The sequence below is a fragment of the Sus scrofa genome, chromosome 2, assembly GCF_000003025.6.
Source record: "Sus scrofa isolate TJ Tabasco breed Duroc chromosome 2, Sscrofa11.1, whole genome shotgun sequence".
NCBI lineage: Eukaryota > Metazoa > Chordata > Mammalia > Artiodactyla > Suidae > Sus > Sus scrofa.
In genome coordinates this window covers 70229808-70235807 of record NC_010444.4, presented here as the reverse complement: position 1 = coordinate 70235807, position 6000 = coordinate 70229808, and the positions used below count along the sequence as shown (strand labels likewise).

Below are 6000 nucleotides of genomic sequence, written 5' to 3'. Positions count from 1 at the left end.
GTCTTACCACAACGCAGCAATCATACTCCTAGGTATTTACCCAAATGAAAATTTATGTCCACACAAAAGTCTTCACAGGATTTTGTGTGTGTGTGTCATTTCTTGGGCCACTCCCGTGGCATATGGAGGTTCCCAGGCTAGGGGTCGAATCGGAGCTGTAGCCGCTGGCCTACACCAGAGCCACAGCAACGCGGGATCCGAGCCGCATCTGCGACCTACACCACAGCTCACGGCAACGCGGGATCCTTAACCCACTGAGCAATGGCAGGGATCTAACCCGCAACCTCATGGTTCCTAGTCGGATTCATTAATCACCGAGCCACGACGGGAACTCCCCACAAGAATGTCTATAGCATGAAAACACAACTCACAGAATAAGAGAAAATATTTGCGAATCATATATTATAAAAGGGTTTAAGGGGTTCAAATATAATAATTGCTTCATCAATTGGAACAAAAGCGCTGCACTAATGCAAGATGTTAAAAACTGTGAGCTGGGGAGAAGGGGTATATGGGAACTCTCTGTAATATCTTCTTAATTTTTCTGTGAGTCTAAAACTACTCTGAAAAAGTCTATCTACTAAAAAAATACACTACCATTTGATGGAAGATTCATAACTGTGAAAAGAAGCCTGACATCCCACAATGGTACATACATTATGATGTCATTTGCATAAAAACCATGTAAAAATAAAATACATTGACATAGGGATGCATACATATGTAATAAAACTATGCATGAAAGTAAGGAAATTACTTTATGATTCATGATACTGGTTCCAACTGGAGAAAGATGGAATGATTCTTTAGAAATCATTTCGAAAATCCGAGGAAACATCAGCGAAAGGAAGCCTGCGCGCTGATTGGTTGAGCTCTGAGGTCAGCTCCACCTCCCGACTTCCGCTGTCGCTCTCCACAGAAGCCGCCAGGGTCACCTCTGAGTCTCCCTCTTCTAGGTTCGGGGTCACTGCACAGTGACGATGCCTCTTGGAAGCTGAAGCCGCATATCCCGCTTGGCCGCTCCGGCCGGCCAGCCGGGCACCTCCAATGAGAGCTGCACCCAGGCCAGCGCCAGCAGCTCAGACACCAGCGGCATCTCCACCATCTGCTGTTGGTTCCCCTGCTGCTGTACCTCGGCAGCCAGGTCTGATGGCCCAGATGGCAACCACTGCAGCCGGCGTGGCTGTAGGTTCTGCCATCGGCCACACGATAGGTCATGCGATCAGTGGGGGCTTCAGTGGAGGAAGTGATGCTGAGTCCTCAAGGCCTGGCATCACATAGCAGGAGCCTCAGGGAGCCCGGCCAGCACAGCAGCAGCAAATTGGCCCATGCTTCTATGAGGTGAAACAGTTTTTGGAGTGTGCCCAGAAACAGGGTGACCTTAAGCTTTGTGAGGGTTTCAGTGAGGTGCTGAAACAATGCAGACTGGCAAATGGATTATCTTAATCAAGAAGCTCCATTGAAGATGTGAAAAGTCATCCCTCATGACCTGGTTGATTTAGCATAAAAAATGTGAAGATACAGGAGTTCCCATCGTGGCGCAGTGGTTAACGAATCCGACTAGGAACCATGAGGTTGCAGGTTTGGTCCCTGCCCTTGCTCAGTGGGTTAACGATCTGGCGTTGCCGTGAGCTGTGGTGTAGGTTGCAGACGCAGCTCGGATCCCGCGTTGCTGTGGCTCTGGTGTAGGCCAGCGGCTACAGCTCCGATTCGACCCCTAGCCTGGGAACCTCCATATGCCGCGGAAGCGGCCCAAAGAAATAGCAGAAAGAATAAAAAGATAAAAAATGTGAAGATACAAAGTGTGAAATCAAGATTAAGCCTCTCCTCTATCACTAAAAGCTTTCATGCTTCAGAATTGTGGTGGAAGAGGGTAGTCTTACAACATGGAAGTTCATTGAGTATTGAGTTTGGGGCTGGGCAGATGTTTGTGTGGCCTCTTAAACATGTTTTTCTGATGTTATTGTTTGTGAATTAATTAGAACAAAGCGATTTTCTTTCAAAAAAACAAAAAAATCATTTCAAGTAGGATGAGTGGTATCTTCAATGGCTTCTAAGTCTTGGACTGACTCACTACATGGACGTTCCCTTTGTAATGTTTCCGTTGACTGTACCATTGCTTTATGTATTTTCTGCATACATAATAATATTTTTAGTAAGTTTCCATAAGGTATCCAGAATAAAAACAAATCTCAATGCATTTTTAATTACTACAAAAAGTCACTGAAAGTAAAATTTTAGAACACAACATAGGCCATTAAGACTAACTTCTATAGGAGTTCCTGTTGTGGCTCAGCAGATTACAAATCTGAGTGGCATCCAAGAGGAAGTGGTTTGATCCCCGGCCTCATTCAGTGCATTAAGGATCTGGCATTGACATGAGCTGTGGTATAGGTCACAGACTCAGCTCAGATCTGGTGTTGGTGTGGCTGTGGTGTAGGCTGGCAGCTGCGACTCCTTCAACCCCTAGGCTGGGAACTTCCATATGCCTTGGGTGAGGCCCTAAAAAGACAAAAAAAAAAAAAAAAAAAAAAAGACTAACTTCTATAAAAACTTATTTTCTCAATATAGATCAGTGGAACAGGATAGAAAATCCAGAAATAAACCCAAGCACCTATAGTCAACTAATCCATGACAAAAGAGGCAAGATCATGCAGTGGAGGAAAGACAGTCTCTTCAGTAAGTGGTGCTGGGAAAACTGTACAGCTACATATAAAAGAATGAAATTAGAACAATCCCTAACATCATACACAAAAATAAACTCAAAATGGATTAAAAACCTAAACGTTAAGTCCAGATACTATAAAACCCCTGGAGGAAGATATAGACAGAACACTCTTCGTCGTAAATTGCAGCAATATTGTTTGATCCACCTCCTAGAATAATGAAAATGAAAACAAAAATAAACAAATGGGACCTAATTAAACTTAAAAGTGTTTTGCACAGCAAAGGAACTTTTTTTTTTTAATGAAAATACCACATACAGAATAGGAGAAAATCTTTGCAAATGAAGAGACTGACAAGGGATTGATCTCCAAAATATACAAACATCTCATGGAGCTTTATATCAAAAAGCCCCACTGAAAAACCCAATCAAAAAATGGGTAGAAGATTTAAATAGACATTTCTCCAAAGAAGAGAGACAGATCGCCAAAAACACATGAAAAGATGTTCAGCATCACTAATTATTAGAGAAATGCAAGTCAAAATTACAATGAGGTATCACCTCATCACAGTCAGAATGGCCATCATCATAAAGTCTACAAACTATAAGTGCTGGAGAGGGTGTGGAGAAAAGGGAACTCTCCTACACTATTGGTGGTAATGTAAACTGGTGCAACCACTATGGAGGACACTATGGAAGTTTCCTCAAAAACTAAATATAGAACTACTGTATGATCCAGAAATCCCATTTCTGAGCATCTATCCAAAGAAAACCATAATTCAAAAAAATATATGCACCCCAATGTTCATTGCAGTATTATTTACAATAGCCAAGACATGGAAGCAACCTAAATGTCCATCAACAGAGGATTGTACAAAGAAGATGTTGTACATATATACAACAGAATATTACTCAGCCATAAGAAATAATGAAATAATGCCATTTGCAGGAACATGGATGGACCTAGAGATTATCATACTGAGTGAAATAAGTCAGACAAAGACAAATATCATATGATAGCACTTATATGTGGAATCTAATTTAAAATGATACAAAAGAATTTATTTATAAAACAGAAACAAATGCACAGATTTCAGAACTAATCTTTTGGTTACCATAAGTGAAATCATTGGGTGGAGGGAAGAATTGGGAGGGTGGGAATTACATATACACACTACTGTATAAAATAGATGATTAACTAGAACCTACTGAATAGCACAGGAAGGTCTATTCAATAGTTTGTAATAATCTCTATGGTAAAAAATAATGGATATATTTATATGTATAAAACTGATTCAATTTGCTGTACACCTGAAACTAATATAACATTGTAAGTCAACTATACTCCAATAAAATTAAATTTAAAAAAATATTCTTGAAGTCCTAAAATATTCTAATGAGGAATACTAAATATAATGGGGAAAGTGTACATTGAATGACATCAAAGTATAATGAAATAAATGTTAAGATGATGTGCTTAGAAAGGAAGCTGAATGTCACTATAATCACTCCCAAGAAGATTTGGTGTTTTATTAAATTCTGTTAAATTCACGACCAAGTTTTTATTTTGTTTTTGAACTTAATTTAAAAAAAAAAAAACATCCTCCTAAAAAACTGAAATAGAAAAAAAACAAATGTCTAAGAATATCCAAGATTTTGTACATAAAACTGTTAGGCAGTGTCATAGACTGAATGTTTGCATCTGCCAAAATTCATATGTTGAAATCCTGATCCCCAATGTGACAGCATTAGGAGTTGGGGCTTTTGGGAAGTAGTTAGGTCATAAGGGTAGAAGCCCTCGTGATGGGTTTAGTACCATCATAAGAAGAGGCTAAGAAAGTTTGTTTCCTCTCTCTGCTCCCTGCAATGTGAGGATACAATGAGAATGCAGCTATCTGCAAGCCAGTGCTTACCAGACACCATATCTTCCAACACCTTGAACTTAGACTTCCCAGTCTCCAGAAAGGTGAGAAATAAATGTTTGTTGTTTAAGCTCCCCAACCTATGGTAATTTGTTATAGCAGTCCAAACTGGCTGAGATACAGAGGGACTTCCCCTAGCATAAATTAGAGCTTTTAAATCTATAGTAACCAGTACAGTATGGTGTAAACAGAGATACAGACCAAGAGAAAACAGGAATTTCTGGAAAAGGGCATCTATTTAAGGTAAGTGAACCTGTTATAGGTTGTAACAGAGCAGGTAGTGACAGAAATAATGAACATTTTAACACATGTAACAGTGATAAGTAGTGATCTATGGTAGAAAAATGAATTTTCTGCCTATTGGAGTTCCTTCTGTGGCACAACAGGATTGGCAGCATCTCTGGAGCACTGGGATGCAAGTTCAATCCCAGCCCAGGACAGTGAGTTAAGGATCCAGCCTTGCCACAGCTACAGAGTATGTCGCAACTGTGGCTTATATTTGTTCTCTGACCCAGGGAGGTGGCAAAAAAAATCTTTTTTCTACCTATCATTTCCATATACAATAATCAATTATTGTAGACTTACCTGTGAAAGGCAAAAGTAGAATACTTTCAGAAGTAATAGGCAATCATGGTTTATCATGGTAGGGAGAGTTTTCTTATCTATGAAAAACAAAGTGGACCCAAAAGAAGATACTGACAAATTCAACTCCATTAAGAAGAGCCCTTTGGGAGTTCCCATTGTGGCTCAGCAGAAATGAATCCAATTAGGAACCATGAGGTTGTGGGTTCTATCCCTGGTCTCTCCCAGTGGGTTAAGGATCCAGTGTTGCCGTGAGCTGTGGTGTAGGGTCGCAAATGCGGCTTGGATCCTTCATTGCTGTGGCTGTGGAGTCGGCCGGCAGCTGTAGTTCCAATGTGACCTCTAGCCTGGGAACCTCCATATGTCGTGCAGCCCTAAAGGAAAAAAAAAAAAAGAAGAGCCCATCAAAATGTAGAATTGACTGCAAAAATAAACAACAATCTGGAAGAAAATATTAGCAATACCTAACAAACGATAAAGGATTAGTGTTCAGAGTGTGCAAAAAAAGAAAAAGCAAGAAAGCAATAGATATACAAATGAATTAAATGTGAGAAACTATGACAACTTCACAGAAGATGAAAAAATACATAGGAAAAAATGCTCATGGTAATTAATAAAAAGCAATATGTAATCATGTGGAGATTCTGTTTAACCCTAGATAGGCAAAAATAAATAAGGTAGATAATTCCAAGTGTTGGCAAAACACAAGGAATAAATAAGTGCACATTCATGAATGGTCAAATGACATTTGACTGTTTGACCAATTTGACCATAATTGACACACTCATCAGCATTTCCTAGTAAATTTTATATTAGCCATAATCTACAACC

General features: G+C 39.7%; 1 pseudogene; it reads left to right on the top strand.

Annotated features, from left to right (window-relative positions):
• LOC110259766 lies at window positions 981-1466 on the top strand (annotated as a pseudogene).